This window comes from Triturus cristatus, chromosome 3_2, assembly GCF_964204655.1.
Source record: "Triturus cristatus chromosome 3_2, aTriCri1.1, whole genome shotgun sequence".
Taxonomy (NCBI): Eukaryota; Metazoa; Chordata; class Amphibia; order Caudata; family Salamandridae; genus Triturus; species Triturus cristatus.
The window spans coordinates 622,831,753-622,850,324 of NC_140584.1; the positions used below are offsets into that span (position 1 = coordinate 622,831,753).

General features: G+C 47.5%; 1 long non-coding RNA gene across 1 annotated transcript; it reads left to right on the forward strand.

Moving 5' to 3' along the window:
* Positions 1-1,455: 1,455 nt before the first annotated feature.
* LOC146857847 (uncharacterized) lies at positions 1,456-3,733 on the forward strand. Its single transcript, XR_014979622.1, has 3 exons — positions 1,456-1,482; positions 1,562-1,677; positions 3,686-3,733. It is a non-coding gene; the product is annotated as an uncharacterized LOC146857847 (long non-coding RNA).
* The last annotated feature ends 14,839 nt before the right edge of the window (positions 3,734-18,572 follow it).

An 18,572-nucleotide genomic window follows, 5' to 3' on the forward strand; every position in this document is an offset into this window, starting at 1 on the left:
AACCGGGAGCCCTATTTATAATTGGCGCCCCTATTTATAAGTGGCGCCTCTTTTAAAATGCGAGCAAAAACAAAAACGTATAGATTACATGGAGCCAGTTTCAAAGTCATCAGAGAAATAGTTTTAAAGTTTAAAGCTGTAAAGGACGACAAGTAGAAGCACTATAAACAGCGGCGTAATACAGGCCCGCGCAGTGCAGGGGTGGGGGGAGGAAAGTGGTACGCTCCAGGGGTCCCCCTCGGCACAGTTCTCTGGCCTGAGAGCTCCCGATTTAGTCCTTGTAGGGGGCCACCTCAAGTTAAGTTACGCCAGTGACTATAAACAAATAGGAATTGTGCAAGACTTTGAGAAATAACAACTTTGCACATCTCTAATGTCTTAACCCTGAGTCCCTGTACAGTTTTTAACATTATAAGTATCCTTTTCGATCTCAGCATGAATGCTTGAGTGGCTGTTCAAAGTTGTAAGGGCTTGTGAGAAGTACTGAATTGTACTGTGCCTAGAATTCAGTGTTTGGAAATACTAATGCAGTTGCAGTTTTCCAGGCATACTCCTGGAAATGTCATGTCACTTTTCCAGGATTATGCCTGGAAACCTGCAACTACTGTAATTTTCTAGACATACTCCCAGAAAGGTTTGTGAAATTGTTTTTTAAAAAAAAAGTAGAAGTATATTGAAGCAGAGGAGTAAATCTCCTAATCTATTTTTACCTTTTTAGGTCTCGCCTGACCCGGCGCATGCGCTGGCCTGGCGAGACTTTTTGTAAGGGCTTCAAAAAATGCTACCGCAGGCTACATCTTGCAGTGCATGTGCGCGGGCGCGTGCTTGAGCAGAGGCGCCATGTGGCATTCCTCATGCTCATTAAGCGCATCGCTCGCCATGCGCTTGATCGCGATCACTTTCACTTTTGCGGCGTGAAGGCCGCGCACGCACCACTTCCTGTATACTCTCCCTTGTTTCTTTTACATGGGGTTCTTGAACTGTGTACACTGCAATATGGCCTTGAGAGGAATTTACAAAAGCAAAACGGCTTGCTCTCCCAATCCGACTGAGAATGGGTAGCTATAGTGATCTACTGCTCTCATTTTTGACGATAGTCCTGTTAAATGAAACAGAGTTTGTGGTGGGCACCTGTAGTAAACTGGAATTTTCTTGCTGCTTTAAATGCCCTTTATTTGCGGGTTTTAGAAAGACACTGATTTAACCAACCGTTGTATGGTTCAGTTTATATTTTGAAGGTTTGTCAGGAATTCGTTTTGTGTGTTAATGTAAACATTTCGTTGTAAAAATGAATTGCTGAATTACCGTACTTGGCATCTAATGTATTTCTCTAGGTTGACCTAGGACTTCCTTGTCCACAACGAGTGGTACAGTTACCTGACATAGCTTGGGACCAGTATACCACCAATCTCGGAAACTTTTAAAGAGAATTTCGAAACCCAAAACGCTTGAGCAGGAAAGTGAAATTGACCTTTGACAAAGGTAAATGGAAGAGTATACATGTATGATCTCAACAGATCGATGGAATTGGATGTTGTTTTGTATTTTTTGGTTATCGTAGGCTTACCTGTAAGACCAAAAAGTCCAGTAGAACTTTTGAAGGATCGGGATTCCCCTACATACTCTGTTTTGCCTATAAGCGATGGTCCAGAAAGTTCGACTAGCAGTAACACTCAGGTAAATGCAGAGTTTGAAATAGTAGCCCTTCATTTGTGCGTGTGTGCGTGCGTGCGTGTGTGTGTGTGTGCACGCGCACACACATTCTTGCTAGAGTTTGGTGTTACAAATATTAAAATAGCGTAGATGTTCAGGAGGCAGTTATCTTCCATTAGATAACACGTCCTTGGACTGGACTGCTTTGAGAATCAAAATTCCCATATGTCTTCCACGTTGTCGTGTTTTAATGCCTGCGAGAACAGAGACTTTCTGTAACTTTTGATGTTGGACTTTGAGTGGAAATAAAGGCCATTGTGTGGCAGTCACAAGGAGACTTGGCAAATTCATTCATATCGCCTGTTTCTCAAATGCACAGCATCTGATTTTCACTACCTTTTCTGCTCAAATACTATGTCAAATGAGATGTCAAAGAACATTTGCAACCTTTGTTCACTTACATATTGAACTGCTTCTTCAGTGCTGGGGATTCCATGCAGAGGGTTGTTGAATAAATGATAAAAAAGTATCCTTTTATTAACATTCAACTTTAATGTTCTTGATGCACCATCTTGTATCTCTACTGGTAGCCGTTTTTTCAATTTTCATGTGACTGATAGTTGTATAATGTTTTTTTTTTTTAGTTGCTCCTACTGGAAGGTTAAAATGTACCCAAATAGAAGAATGGATATCTGGCCACTCGAATCATGCAATACAGGAATACAATAAAACTCAGAAAAAAATATACTTTTAAACAAATTCGACTGAAATAGTTGCATCATCTTCCAAAGGAGTCAGTTCTGATAGCTTCACTTTTATAGACTATTGGCTAACAAGGTTTTTTTTTACCAGGGCTTCAGAAACTGATTTAATCAGGACCCTGCTAATTCTCTGCTCATTCAGGAATTAAATGTATGCAGGTCTATGCATTTAAAATGATCCAACATTGTGATGAAAATGTATCAAAAGAGCCTCTTTTATAATAATCGTCATTCTGATTTTCATCTATATTTTTGGGAACAATTTACATTTGTAGAGCCACTTCCCTGCAGAGACCATAGCAGAGGGAACTTGTTAGCTGAGTAGCATGAACTGTAAAAGAACAACCATCCTTTGAGCGTCATGAAAGTAGGGAGTTACGATTATCTATCACAGTTACATAAAACTCAGGAAGATTGGAAAGCGTGTACTTTTCCCTGTAGAAATGCAGGACGGTCATGTAGGGAATGATGCACTAAGCAAAATATTTTAAATCTGATATGCTTGCTTTGTCACCAAAAGCCAATCTATACTCTTTAAACGGAAGTGAAATGAGCTTGTAGGGCTGTATGTGAAACCGCTTTTGCAGCAGCAAAGCATCTTCTTAACTGAGAGGCAAAAGTACATGTCTATTTAGTCCAGCCTAGATCTCATGAGTACCTTTGTGTTTTTTAACTTTCTAGGGCTACTTAAAGTTGGCAATGAACTTCCCTAATGTGTTAAAATGGAAGAATCCAGTCTTACCCATGGTTACTTCTTAAAACACAACTATGAGATTACAGTCTGAGAGTATTCCAGTTCTTCACCACATTAGCCAGTGTAGATGATGAATCCAAATACACATTCTGGGGATATTTGGTTGTCAATCACTGACATATTGTTTTTAAAGATTTAGTTTAGTGCCATTTACATTGATCCAACTGTCAAGGGCAGGCATACATTGAGTAAACAAAGGCTTTGAGCCAAATGACGTGATGGATGTACTTTGTTTTTGGAATAACATTTTATGCATGTCAAACTGGAGAGACATTGGTTAAAATTGGTAAATTGAAAAGGGCGTGGGAAATGGACTAATGATTAGAAAGAGGTAATTTAAAGTCTAAATTGGCTTAAGGCAAGACAACGTTTTTTTGGTTGCAATTTAAAGAGGGTAAACCCATTGGGGAATGGCTCGTAGCATCAATACTTTCTAGATGTTTAATGGCAAACAAAGTGCTAGGTGACGTATCCTTCATCAAAAAGTAAATTCTGTCTTGTACATCCTATTAAATAGTTGATAAGAGGAAGACCTTGTGATGAGTCGAAACCGGAAACATTTAACGAGCTAAGGTCAGTAGAAGAGCAGGTAAATGATTGAAATGTTCATTTCACATCCTAAATGCATCCTTTCTATTCTAACTGGAAACAATGCATGTTTTATTTGAAAATAATCTGTTTTGTATCCAGGTTCCAGCAGTTTGGCTATCTTGTGCATTCTTTAATTTTCTGATTTGTTTCAAAGAACAATTATGTTTTCTAGTTCCCTCATAATCTTTTACTTCCCTCTTTGTTGATCTGTTTCACAGTGGTGATTGGTCACTTGCAGTACATTTGATGTGCTAAATGAAAAAACATTGCAAACATTACTTTACTCCACAGGTTGTGATGCTCTTAGAAAACTTCATTTGGCACATATTTTGTTTTTTAGACATTAGTATTTTATAGAAGTTCCATTTCGCTTTCTGTCTCTGTTCTGCTAAGTGATGAGGAGGCACTAGTACTAGTAACTGGTGAATTTCAGTGCTTTGACAAATTTGAGCCGGAACTCATATTTAAACTTTTTTTCACTGAATTTCATTGTTTTTTCTGATGTACTTTAGAAAAAAATAGAGAATAACTGGATCTTTAGACCAGCAGCAATGCATGTTTGCAAAGTTTGACTAGGTAGGTTGGTCTCAGTCCCTTAGAGATCCCTTATTTTTTCTAAGACCCAGCTTTGACGGCCGGTCTAGTTGGAACTGGTCAGCTGGGCTCTTCAGGTAAAGGGCTTCTAGCAGCTTTTTGTGTCCCTGTAGTGTAACAGGTCAGCCATCTGACCCATGGAGAACACTTATTTGTCCTCGGTACAAGTTGGAGCAGGTCCAGCCCTTCAGGTCTCCTCACAGACCTCAACAGCAGGTGAAGTCCTCCTTCTCCCTTCCACAGGTCCAGTAATGGTCTTAGGAGGGTGCCCAAGGGTGCCACATTTAACTCACTAGCCTGTGGTTGGGGATAACTCATGTCCCCCTCCCAAACCAATATAGAAAACATTCCCAGTTAAGGAACTACTCACTGTTGCAGCTGTTCCTGTGTACCCTACTGCAAACAATCCCACTGTGTTCCACTCTATCCAATTCTAAGATGGTGAAACCCTTCTGCCCTGGTGCAGGGCCTGTGGGCCTACCTCAGACATGTAGCCAAGGAATTGAGAAACCCATCCTCTGTAGTCACTTCAAGCCTGTACTGGGGGCAGCTCTTCCTCACTGATTGGTGCCTGCCTACCTGAAGAAACCAAGAGGAGTCTTGTCCAGGTATCGGCTAACATATGCCTGTGACAGTGTAGACCTCTTTGAAGTTAATAAAGCTCCTGGGCACAGCCCAGATGGTCATCCTGCCAGAGTAACAGAACACCCCCCCACCCGATAACCTAGCCGCTCCCCTACATCCCTCCCCTCCAAACCAAGTCCTTTGTCTCTGGGAGCTGGGTCATACCTCATGGGGCTACTCGGCTCATAGGTGACAGGTTAGAGCTCATTTAACTGGGAAAAAGTAACTTTTTAAACCTATCTTTTTCAAAATATATATATTACAAATCTTACTTTCCCATGTGAATTGGGCTTGTAATACATATTTTAAAACTCAAACAATTACATTTGTAGAGGTTTCCTAGCCAGAGATAGGTGTTAAATGATATATTGTATCCCAGTGCTTTCCTATGGAAGAGCCAATCCTGCTACAATGAAAATATCTTTTGGGGCATTTCACGGTAAGGACATGTTAAATGTTTACTTATCCTACCTTATATTGCCATGCACCCTCTCTTCTGGACAGTAAGGCCTTCCTAGGGGTGACTTATTATTATTTTTGGTGACATCTAACTTACAGGCCGTGGGTACCCTTGTTGCCATATACAAGGGACGTATAGATAACTTAAATACGCCAATTAGGAGTAGAATGAATACCAAATTATAAAAAGCTAATTTTCTGATGAAAGTTGTAACTTTTTGTCAAATGTGGTGTAATTCCATTCAGCTGTTTTTGCTGTATTGGAGAGCAATGTTTTGTTTTGGAATTAACATAGGAAACAACACTTTTGGAGACCCCACTTTTTGTTGGAGACCTCTTGATGGATCACTGCAAAACACTCCATGAAGTAGGTGAAGTTTTTGCGAAAGCTTTGTGCTGATTTGTGGAATGGCGGCAAAGTTATTAGGAAAATATAAATTAGTTTTCCTATTGAAACTCCGACCTTATAACTACACAGTGGCAGTTGCCACTGTGTATATATTCCACTGGAAAAAACAAAAGTTAAAGGGACTTTATATTTGGGTGAAAATGTCAACTAAAACATGCTGTGTTAAACTAATAAAACCATCGAAATGCCCCAGAATAGTTATCTTAAGTAACTATAACCCATGCACTAAAGTAACTAACGTGCGCCCTCGCCATGCACTTCTAATTATTTCCTGTATGACTTCCCATGTTACATCACTCATGACAATTTGTGGCATCATTGATATCTCTGCAACATCTGAAAATACATCATTGATAGCACACAAGGTTGTGAGAACAAACTCAGTTGCTGCCCAAGGTCGTCTCACACTTTCATGTTAAATCCATCTTGCTGCCAGATTTCTTCCAGCAGCTGAAGATGTACCCAGAAAGAGCATTGCAAACATTGGATGTACAGAAGAAAGTCATTTTCTACCTCCAGAACACTAAACCGATGAGGAAGAGACAGCTCTTTATTTCCTCTGCACCTACAAACTGATGCTCACCCATGTCCAAGGGGACCCTGTCAAGATGACTTGGACTGACAATACAGACATGCTACAAAAAAGCAGGAGTAGCACAAGAGGAGAAATCTAGAGCCATCTCCACAATCAACAAGCATTGACATAGCCAATAGGTCTCGCCTTTGGGACCTTATAAGTGTTTGTTATCCAGCACAATATCCTTGGTGCAACAACATCAAGTGTTGCATGGCTAAACACTTATAAGGTCCCAAAGGCGAGACCTATTGGCTATGGCAATGCTTGTTTTGTAAATTGACCCCAGGGAAAATTTGACTAGCGTATCAAACACAGCAGAGATAAGTCAGAGACACACATAATGCCACAATTCGCAAGCCATCTCTTAGCAACATTATGACATTAAAGGCAGAACATTAGTTGAACTAGTTGAAAATAGCCATATATAAATATATCAATTATCTTTGTTAGTAAATGTTTGCAAAACGTAATTTGAGTGATCATAAGGTCAACTACTCCTTAACATATGGAAAAGTGCATGTGATTTACAGAACGTCAAAGAACTTTTAAATTATCTTTCACTTTTACCTTTGAGATAATATCTAGTATAATTTTTTATTTATATTAAAAAAAGGTACTATGATCACAAACCTCTGATAACTCCGCATGAAAGCATAACAGCGGTACATAGCTGCATAAAGCAACATTTGCATTTCTTCCTCTCTGATTTTGTGCATGAGAGGTATGATTGGATGTTTATCTATTCAAGCAATAATTCACATGAACTCATTCAATGGTGTGCAGCATCACGCAGATCTACATGAATGCACGTTTGCACATTGTAAAACACATATTAACATGCACATACATTGCAAAGTTTGTACCTCGGCTGACGTGATGAGGTGCCACCATTTCCACTGCTTCATAGTCTCCGCCTATTATTTTAGATCAAGGTTCTTATTTACAAACCCCTTGCGGCGCAGGTGCTCACTTTTCCAATGGGGAAAACGTTCTTTGCTCTGCGGGTCGCTGGTTGGTTGACGCTATTCAAAATTACCAATTCGATGGAGCTGCTCATATGGCCCTCGCCTTGTGTTCACACGCTGCCGCGGCAGAATTTTGCATGTCCCGGTTTTCACGTTTGTATGTGTTCCACAGCAGGACTAGTTAGCAGCTCCTGCCAGAAAGCATTTGGGGGCATATTATAAAGCACGCCGTTAAAATTATTGCCGCTTTTGCGGCAGAAAACTGCCGCTAAAGCAGCGATAATGGACTTGATAATATGCCCTTGAGAATTCCCATAGAAGCCCATGTTCTGGTGACAACATGGGCTTCTATTGGAATTCTCTGCGGCATATTATCAAGCCCATTATCGCCGCTTTAGCAGCAGTTTTCTGCCGCTAAAGCGGCGATAATTTTAAAGCAGTTTCTTGATGATATGCCCCAATAATTAGCATGCATGATACTGGGTTTAAAAGTTGTCTTTAATTTATTCCCTTTGTGCCTCATTGTGGGGCATATTATCAAGAAACGGCGTTAAAATTATCGCCGCTTTAGCGGCAGAAAACTGCAGCTAAAGCGGCGATGAAGGGGGTTGATAATATGCCGCAGAGAATTCCCACAGAAGCCCATGTTCTGATGTCAACATGAGCTTCTATTGGAATTCTCTGCGGCATATTATCAAGCCCATTATCGCTGCTCTATGCCCCTCTGTGCCTCGAGGTTGATGTAAAGTTATACTCCTTCTTTCATTTTTATTAAATGCCCCGGTTTTTGATTTTCAGTATCTGGTCATCCTACGTTCACTCCACCTTTTGTGAATTTGTCGCCTATGTTAAGTGAGGCAGCTGTAAAGAGATCATAGTGCCAATATCGGCAACAGTTATCACAAAGCACATAAGTACATAAGTACATAAGTACATAAATAAAACACACGACACTGTAATGTAAGTGGAGAAATATTGCTGCAGGTTTATTAGCATAACCAATATGCAAACAAGGTGGGTTATCTTACGGGCGATCCCAGGGCAGGCCAGCCCTATGCCGCCTGCCCGTCTGATAAGCCTAGAGTCACCATGGCAACGCCAACTGGTGTATACCAAATATTGGGAGGGTCCACCCCTCCCATCCGTGGACCACCAGTCCACATGCTTCACACGCCCCCCCGTGATGGGTGGGCGGAGCATACATGGCAGCCCCCGGTTGCTCAGACCCACAACCGCCTTTCGGTTAACGGGGCGCCGTCGTTCTTCCAGGGGACCCGCTAAACATCCCTGGGTATCCTGGCTTAGCACCCCGCGGTGCTGCTGCATGCTGTACCCCTTGGTATGTGCAGACCCGGATCGCCCTGTAACTCCTCCTGCAACACAAAGTAAAATTGTTAGAAAAAACCTGCCCCCCCCCTTTTGTCCCTCCGGACGCCGGGTAAGCGGAGGGGCAGGCAAGGCGAACGAGCGGACAAGAGGACGAGGAGGGGGCGGAGACAGTATAAGTACCCCTGTCTCCTGCCCGCCCTCGCCGGAAACAGCTATCTGTTGGGGTCTCCCCCGGACTAGCCCAGGGACTCGACCTCCCACCCCTGTGCCTTCCTGTGGCACTAAGGCGGCCGCCCTCCAAGGGGCGGGCCGCTGCGCAACCCCCCCCCCCGGGCAGCCTTACATAGTGCCAATATCGGCAACAGTTATCACAAAGCACATAAGTACATAAGTACATAAGTACATAAGTACATAAATAAAACACACAACACTGTAATGTAAGTGGAGAAATATTGCTGCAGGTTTATTAGCATAACCAATATGCAAACAAGGTGGGTTATCTTACGGGCGATCCCAGGGCAGGCCAGCCCTATGCCGCCTGCCCGTCTGATAAGCCTAGAGTCACCATGGCAATGCCAACTGGTGTATACCAAATATTGGGAGGGTCCACCCCTCCCATCCGTGGACCACCAGTCCACATGCTTCACACGCCCCCCCGTGATGGGTGGGCGGAGCATACATGGCAGCCCCCGGTTGCTCAGACCCACAACCGCCTTTCGGTTAACGGGGCGCCGTCGTTCTTCCAGGGGACCCGCTAAACATCCCTGGGTATCCTGGCTTAGCACCCCGCGGTGCTGCTGCATGCTGTACCCCTTGGTATGTGCAGACCCTGGATCGCCCTGTAACTCCTCCACAGCCTTGGGAGTGGCCACCGTCACTACCAGGGCCCCCCACCAAGGTAGACCTGTTTACTTACAACCTGTTGCAGCCCAAGCTTCCCCTAGGTCCAGTATGAAAAGGTCCATGCCTAAACTAGAGAGGTGCACCCCATCTCCCTCCAGGCACCCTGTGGACTTGGCGTGTACAAGACTATGCCTGATGAAGCCAAGACCTCTTTGCTCTGCGCAACTGCGCATGGCTCCCGATAGGCCTTCATACCTACAGCATACTGATACCGGGCTTCTCCCAGGTCCAGCCAAAACAAGTCTACGCCCAACCGAGCCGGCGGCCAGCGGGCACAATCAGGACAGGTTCCCCCATCCTTTCTAACTCCCCCGTGGATTTAACTGGAATGACCTTAAACCTAAAATAGGCGATGGTCCAAGGTTGCCTTTGCATGGCTAAATAACAATCTCTTTGCCAAGTCACTCCTGCCTGGCAGTGCCCATGCGGGAGGAGGTAAGAGTTGACAAGCCTGCCTTACTTCCTCCTTCACTCCGTTGGAGTACGCCCATCATATTCCATCAGTCACCACCAAATGTAAAGCCTTGCCCTCCCAAAATTCTGCTAGTATACCAGGGAGAGACAGATCAGGGTGACCACAGAGGAGAACAACGCCAATTGTTCTCCTGCAGATTTGTAGCTCAAAGTGTTGCCCCATTGTTTCCCTTAATCGTATGGACCATAAGCCACTTCCACAACCTGCCTAGCTGCCAGCCAGTGCTGGAGGGCGGGAGAAGTTACCCGGTACCGATACTCGCATCAAGGTACCTGTTTCGTCGAACTCAAGGGCGGGCTAATAAGTGAGCAACCAGGCTCCGCCCTAGTATCCAGAGGTCAAACCCAAGCCCCTCCAAGTTCTGCTACTTCACCTGCCTGTTAACACGAATCCCAGGGCAGACCACCGGCCTATAACCCATGCTTGGCCATGCCTGAGCTAAAATACCTCTGAACAGCATGACAACAGGCTAACCAGCATTGCGTTCTGAATGTTTCTGACACTGCCAAGAAACATGCGCATAACTAAAGCAACTGGCACCATGCCATAAAAGCATCAATTCAGCCTTCTATGAATGCAAAATGTGCCCTTGTGGCGATCCGAGTAGTGCTCCCTCCAAGCCAGCAGCCCTACCCAGGCAACCTGCACCCTCCTGGCACTGGCACACCCCCGCTGCCCTAGAGTGCCTGGTCGTGTGTGGCCACAACCTACGTTTCATCACTGACGTTATATCGGGGTATGATGACACATCTAACTCTACTGCTGAGTGCCTGTTGCACCATCGCAAGAATGCCTTTGCCTGCCTAGAGTCTGGCTGCAAAGTTGGATGACATTGACACCCCAGCCCAGGGCGAAAATGGCAGCTTCACAGATTCTGGTGCTATAGACGGTACCCGTAGCCTGATGGAATAGAATGCAATTCCCTTGCTCCTGTTGAGAACGAACCCACAACCAATTGCTCGCCATGGTTCAATACCTTCCTGCTGCTAAACATTTCCTAGCAGAATGTTGACAAATCTATGTTCTGCAATGGCACTACTTCGCAGCCTGCACCATTCTGCCAGTGCCGAAAAGACCTTTGTCATGCTGCCTGGCCTAATCAATCTTGCCCTGTTCTAGAAGCGCCCGCTTCAGCCCTAGAGCAAACAATTCGCCAGTGACCCCAAACTGGCCCTGATGCGAGCCAAACAATGCCAAGGCACACAAGTAATGTAATAACTAATAGCAGGTCTAACAGCGTCAACAGGCATCCTCAGCTTACAATAGGAGTGATGGAGTAAGGGTATACAGTGAGAATAAGATGACAGCTTCCCATCTGACCAACCGTGGTGGGAACCACTCCTGTATATTCTAGTACACATGGTCCCAGATCACTTGTCACTGCCTGATGTACGTGACCTAGGTACATGGTCCTCTTGCATGGCGGCATGCCATTGAGACCAACGTCCAGTCCCCGATAAGTACCATTATCTGCCTACGCTACAATCTTGCCTGGCGTTCGTTCCTTCATGCCCAGATATACCATGCGATAATTGCTCTCCTCCGTCGCTTGACCCGATCACACCTAGAAGAACAACACAGCGAGAGGAAGCGGCCTGTGACCTGCCCCAAGACTCTACGAAATCCTCCTACCGAATGATGTGGGAGCTCGCCACCTACCTCTGTCCAAGCCTGCCAACCCCACAAGTATTTGGACCCCTATTGCTCCCAGAAATGTCTTGCAACCGTGTGTGACAGACCGGGAGATTAAAGGAAGGCTAACCCCAGTCAGACACAGAAAGACCCACCACGTGGCTGTGCCCAAGGACCACCATCCCGCATCAACCGACCCGATGGAAAGACAACAAGAGCTTAAAGATCCACACCCGCGGATGACCCAGGAAATAACCAAGCGTTTAACAATCGAGTAAATAACAACGGACATCCTTTCAACATCTGAAGGCCTAGCTATTTCAGAAGTAACCTGGGACCCCAATGCCAGGCATCGGGGCAGGCCTCGGCACCTGTAGTGCGAGTGATCTTTTCCCACTTCCGTGTGAGCCAGGGCCCGCGATGCATACTTTCTTCATGATCGCTGAAGCACACGTAAAGCACCCTGGCAGTTCCTTGCCGCAAGGTCATCCTACCCTAAGGAGCTCCAAATGAACGACCAGGTTACATTCACACTCACTCAATCTAGGCGTAACTCTTTGCTTAGCCTAGGTGCTGAATGCAAAGTGACACCGCCTCCTGCTCCCGACCATAGTGGTGAAGCGTCCAAGGGGTGCCCGGCTAATATAAAAGACCCCGACAGAAACGAGGAAGCCCTGCGCAGCTACAAGTGTTCTCCCGAGTAACTGGTCTGCAGGGCTACCCAGCATGCTCAGGCACTGGCTGTGGCCTACAGACCGGCCACCAACACACCGCACATTTACTAGGTGTTCCAAATCCACTCGGTCTCATTTACCAATTAAACAAGGCATTGCAACCAAGCCCCCCCAAATCCAGGCCCAGTCCCCCGCTGCGGTAGGAATACTATCAATCAACCTCCCATCTCTCCTCATCATTACTGGCTTGACTAGGCCTCTTTGTTGCATAAGATAAATGCGTCATCATTGTGGCCAACAGGCATATCCTTTTGAAAATGCCTCCGTTCAAGCCTGATAACGCCGGGTCACCAACACTACTAGCCAAACTTAAAAAAGGTTTATACTCCCAAGCCCTTTCAGTGTAAAAATTATTTGAATCAAAATGCACATGGGATACCTACGGGCCCCAATGTAATTTGAATGACGCTAGCCTGCAGGTAACCCAATAACATTCCAAAATTCCATCTGGACGCTCATCCCTGCTCTATAATTCTACTCTTCATCGAATTTACTTGTACCGTCACGGAAATTGGACGATATGTCACACACACAGCCAAGCTCTTATGAAGGGAAGGGAACAACCGACCAACCTTCCTAATAACACTAATGTGTCCCGCCTATCAACTGCACACCACCTACTAATAGTGCTTTAATGAAAGCGCTGTAACGCAGCGACCCGTGTAGCAACAGTACCCAAGGTAGAATATACCCGGAAACAGTCCCCTGCGATAATGTGATGCCATCTTCTGTTGCCGGGCGCCAAAACAGCCCCCGTGCCCTAGCTTACCGATCCCCCTGATGCGAATGCGGACCGTGTGTCACCAGTATGCTTGTCGGTGGCGTTCACTTTTAGTTGCGACCTGGAAAATAAAGAATAAATGAAACAGACGCGGACCCCGTAGCCCATAATGCTACTGGTACCGAGGCAACAGGGGGTGCTCTGACTCAAGAGCAATGTCAGTAAACCTGTAGAGAAAAGTGAGACCATCTTCCCCCATAAACGACAGAAGGCATGGAGAAGCACTAGAGCAAAAGAGGCACCAATTGTCCCATGTTTCACTGATATTCTTTGGGTCAGGAATGAATGGTGGCCCCTTGAATGACTGCCTCCCCCTGGACTCCCCCTAGTCAGGACAGGCCCAGCCAGCAACTCCCAAAATCATGTATGTCACCCAAGGAATGTGATATGTCACAAAAGCATATCTCAGAGCAATCACAACATCTCATTGGCTAAAACTACTTAAACACAATGTAGCGCATCTCCACCTTCAGGGACGGGAGAGTAAGCGACATGCCCACGATCAAATTGTGCGTACGCGACCCCGAGGCTCAAAAACATGGTGCTATTGCCAGCCCGAGGCCTCATACGTGCGAAGCCGCGCCCACTGAGCAGTAATATTCTTTTTAGCCACTGCTGCCGGATGGAAAGCTGGGAGGCCGCACAATGGATTCAAGCCCGTAACCTGCCGCCCATGCGCCCCCCGTTCGCATGCATACCCCTCCGTGTCGCCACTACTGCAGAGATAATGGATATAGCGCGACTCGACCTGCAGGAAAAGGAGCGCTTACACGAGCACCGTGTTTCCATTGCACATATAAGCACGGGAGATACAGTGACTTGGCCTGAGTCACCGGATGTGGCGCGACCCCGAGGCTCGACCCGTGATTTCAAACCCCGATGTCGGCAGTCTAGCAAGCGGACCACCTAGCGGACCTAGCCCCCAATATTCCTCGGCTGCGACCCGATCTGAGGCCCGAACCCTGGATACCCGTACAGAAATGGGCAGTGCCACGCAGGCGCACGAAACGACCCGAAGGTATAGAAGCGCACGGCCGCGCACCAAAGTACATCGCACCTTCAATCCCGGATGAAGTGGTTTAACCCGAGGGAGTTGGAGCGATATACATAGCCCGTATTCACATGCACACTCCCGGTCGGGGGGGGATGAGGATTCGCCCCTCCGACTCGCAGGAAGTGAACGCGACCTAGAGGCACAAACTCCGGTTACTGCACCTCGTCGCAGCGTAGCCGGAGGGCGACCTACTCTCCCAAACAAATAAGTCACATGTGAGGGTGTGATTCCTATTGCTTAAGACAACCCCGGGGATCGAACCCAGCTCGTCTTTTCACCCTGATGGCATAGACGTGTTACACTAATCCCACTCACTAGTAGGCGACCCTGAGGGGGGGTGCCACAGATCGCTGCGCCCTCCCCCGGGGATACCCTCCCCCAGGGATACCCGTGCCGCTCCGTGCGTTGGGGGGGGTGGGGGCGGGCTGACGGTGCCCCTGCAAAGGGATCGAAACCGACCACGACAGCACTAAAGTCCCACGATCACTGCGCTGAGCTGCTAGCTCCTACCACATTAGTAAAAGGAGGGGGAGGGCACCGCCATCCCTACCTGGCCCGTGGTGGGATTCGCCGTTCTCGCAGAGGGCCACCCTGCTGCCACACCCCCACCCGGTGAGGCTCCGCGGAGCTCTGCCCGCCCGCTGGATACCATGTGGCCTCGGCCACTACGGGAAGCCTCGGGTAGGGCACCCCCCGACCGAGACTGGACTCCCCCGGGTGATAGCAAGTCCATGTGGCGTGAACTTGGCCCGGAGGAGGGACATACATCATCGGCACACGATGGAAACGCTCGCAGCCTGATGGAGCCTCCAGGCCGGGTGTAAACCTGGTTCTACACACTCTCATTAGGCCGCCCTGCCCGCTAAGGCACAGCCTCTGCGTCGAGCGCTAGAAGCCATGAGCCCTGGTGAGAAATGTATGCCCGCTATTGTGAGGCCACCGCGACCCCCGGGCATTCTTAAATAGTATATTATACCGCAACGCTCTCTGACTGGCACATATATCCAATCGGTCAGCGCTAGTTCCAGCCTTCCTTATAACACCTAGCTGACTAGAGAGCCTTGTTTTTACAAACTTTCCCACTCACGCGTGGCAGGAATCGAACCCATGCCTGCGGACTCTTGGAGCACCGGCCGGAACTACTGTGCTAATGGCAAAGCTTCTGGTAACAACGCAATTGACTGCGATTAGTATCAAATATTCCACAGCTGTAACTACAGGCTAATACTGTTCAGGAATTGCCATTGCTGTTGAATATACATGCATTTCCCGAGTTCTTTACCCTCCAGTACCTGTGGTGTTCGATGCAGTTCAAAGACACTGGCAATTTATATTCATTTCCCACTGCCAATTCATATTATGGTAGCGAGGGCCATGACCTAACCTAAGACTGTCCAGCCCCTGCACACCGAGACAGCCTCACCGCTTTTTTTTTTTTTTTTTTGGCTCTTCTAATTGTATCGTCCCCGGAGCAGCGCGCTGACAACAGCACCACAACCTATTTCCCGATTTCCCAGCCCCAAAGATCAGCGGTGCAGTGCCAGCTTCTTTCGCTCTCAGTCCAGCCATAAGGCCTCGCCCCCCCGACAGGGAATTAACTTCGGGTATGAGAGCTGGGAGTAACTTCGGGTAAGAGAGCTGGGTGGCTCGAGCGTGGCTTTGAACAGGTTACAACAAGTTCGAGCTGAGAGACCATTCAGCTGTTTATAAATAGGAGTCAATAAAATAAGTTTTTGGGGATCTGAACAGTGTTAATTACGTGTTGTTCCTTGCGTGCTGTGTCCTTGACGAGTATTAGGTCTCTACTTTGCTACTCAATGGCATAATAAACCTAAATGGGATCGTCCCCAAGCAGCGCGCCAACAAAGAACAACAAAAGCGGATCTGCTCCACACCGAATGCCTTAACAATGTAAGAAACCGTGGCCACGCCCCCCATAAAAGGCGTGCGGCCAATCGCCCCCACAGACGCAATATGTATCCATGCGGTTGCCATAAATTGAAATAAAAAACTGCCAAATTGATACCAGGGATATAACCAACAAACTTGTGCTCCAAGCACTATTAGATCGAGACGGGCAAGCCAATAGCTGGGTGAGGGGCGGCCTCTCTTATGGACCAGGTCCGCCGTGGATTGCTCTGTGCCGTCTCCGTTCCGAGCAGCTTGCCGGTGGAGGTTAACACTGCAAACCGCTCAGTGAGCTGGTCCCCACCCCCTCTAGCGGCGGACCGGGAATGGGCAATGGCCGATACCGGCCGCACAGACCAGTAGCAGAGTAGGGTGGGGGACGCAAGGTGACTCACCGAGATAGCGAAGACTACCGCGTCGATGCAGCGAGGCGGGTTGCCGGATGCGCGGGAGATCGACGCTGCGACCAGCCAAGGCGAACGAGCGGACAAGAGGACGAGGAGGGGGCGGAGACAGTATAAGTACCCCTGTCTCCTGCCCGCCCTCGCCGGAAACAGCTATCTGTTGGGGTCTCCCCCGGACTAGCCCAGGGACTCGACCTCCCACCCCTGTGCCTTCCTGTGGCACTAAGGCGGCCGCCCTCCAAGGGACGGGCCGCTGCACAACCCCCCCCCCCCCCCCCCCCGGGCAGCCTTACATTCGCTGCATAAACGGTTCTGATATTTCCTACCTCGATCCCTGACCCATGTGAGGACTTTGTCAAATTAATGCCTGGCGATCTGCCACCACTTCTGTTGAAATTGCTGTATACCATTTGCAGCATAGAATTAAATAAATAGTTTGAAGATTAATGCAGGCCACAGTTACCAGTAATCTTTCAAGGACTGAATGACAGGAATGCGATCTCTGCCACTGTGAGCCGGGTTGCTTCCCAAGGTTGGTGCGTACGACCAGTGCTCGGTCTAGTATTACCGCAGCCACTAATGGCGTCGGCTCTGCCTCCTCTTTCTAGTGGATCGATGCGGCAGCCATGTTGGCCAGGCTTAAAATAATCAAAGGTACATCCGGAATGGCACAGGCTGTACCGGCTCGGGTTGGCGAGGCTTGGGCAAATGACCTTGAAGTCCTTCTTACTGATGTCACGGTGCTTTCTTTAAAGGGAGGTGAATATAATAATATTTTTTTATAAACGTGTACTATAGAAATGCTTCTTACATATAAGCGCCGGAATCTTGCTCAGGCTGTGAGTGCTCTACAGGTACTCTCGATCTGGTTCTGAAGCTCTTTGGAAATTATTTTACAATAGCGCTGTGTGCTCGATCGGTCAATATCAGGTTTTAGACGTGTTGGAAGTAAAGGCACTCGGGAGTAGGATACGTTTTATATTTAGCAGCGCAGCAAATGCAACTTCACAGGAAGACAGACCATTTTCAGCTGGTTTGCACTATGCATCCAGGACTAAAACATTCAAAGGAATGCAGAACGCAAACCAAAGCTTCTGCCCTCCTGGGGGAGGGGGTGGGTGTGTACGACTCTCAGGAAGGAACACAAGGGGTGTGCCATTGGAAGAGATGAGACCTCTCCCTGGCATGAAAGCCAAACAGGGTGTGATCCCAAAAGACGAGCTTCAAAGGGGAACTGCCTTTGGAAGGCAAATGGTTGGAACACACGAGAGGGGCTGCTCTTTGGTTCTTGTAGGCAGGCTGGCATTGGGTACTGAGAGGAGGAAGCTGTGGCCAAGCTGTTTTTCCGCAGGTGTGTAGCCCAGAGGTAGAGCTAGATGCCACACTTTACAGGAAGTCATCAACGGGCAGGAGGGGACCTGGTAGCCCTCTGGCTAGCAGTCACCACATCACACGAGGGCACAAACTTGGCATAAAAACGAAACCCCTGGCACCCAGACCTCAGCTCACATCTCTATTGAAGAAGGGACCGCAGAACAACTGCCTTGATGTTCCCTGGACCCACCTGCTGCTCCTTGGCCGAGCAAGAGACGACTGTGTCTGTGGTGACCTGCTGGAGGAAAAGTCATCCCCATCATCTACTCATTTGTAGAACCATGCCAGCTTTCCAAGCTGAGCGGTAAGACAAGAGGGAAGACAAAGGCCCCATTAGTGCCTCTACCAGTTGTAGGGGTTCCATTTGAGAGGGTGCGAATGGACTAGAGGTGGGCGGAATGCACAGTGTTGCACCCCACGGAATCCTGAGGAGTTACATAAAAACTCTGCAAGATTCCACGGAGTTCTGCAGGCAGGCAGAATGGGCACATTGCGCTGATTTTTAGCATCGGGAACATGTTTTGCACTGCAAAATCAGTACGAACAGCACCACATTGCGCACCAGAGGGCGCTACTTCCTTGTTGCCGCGA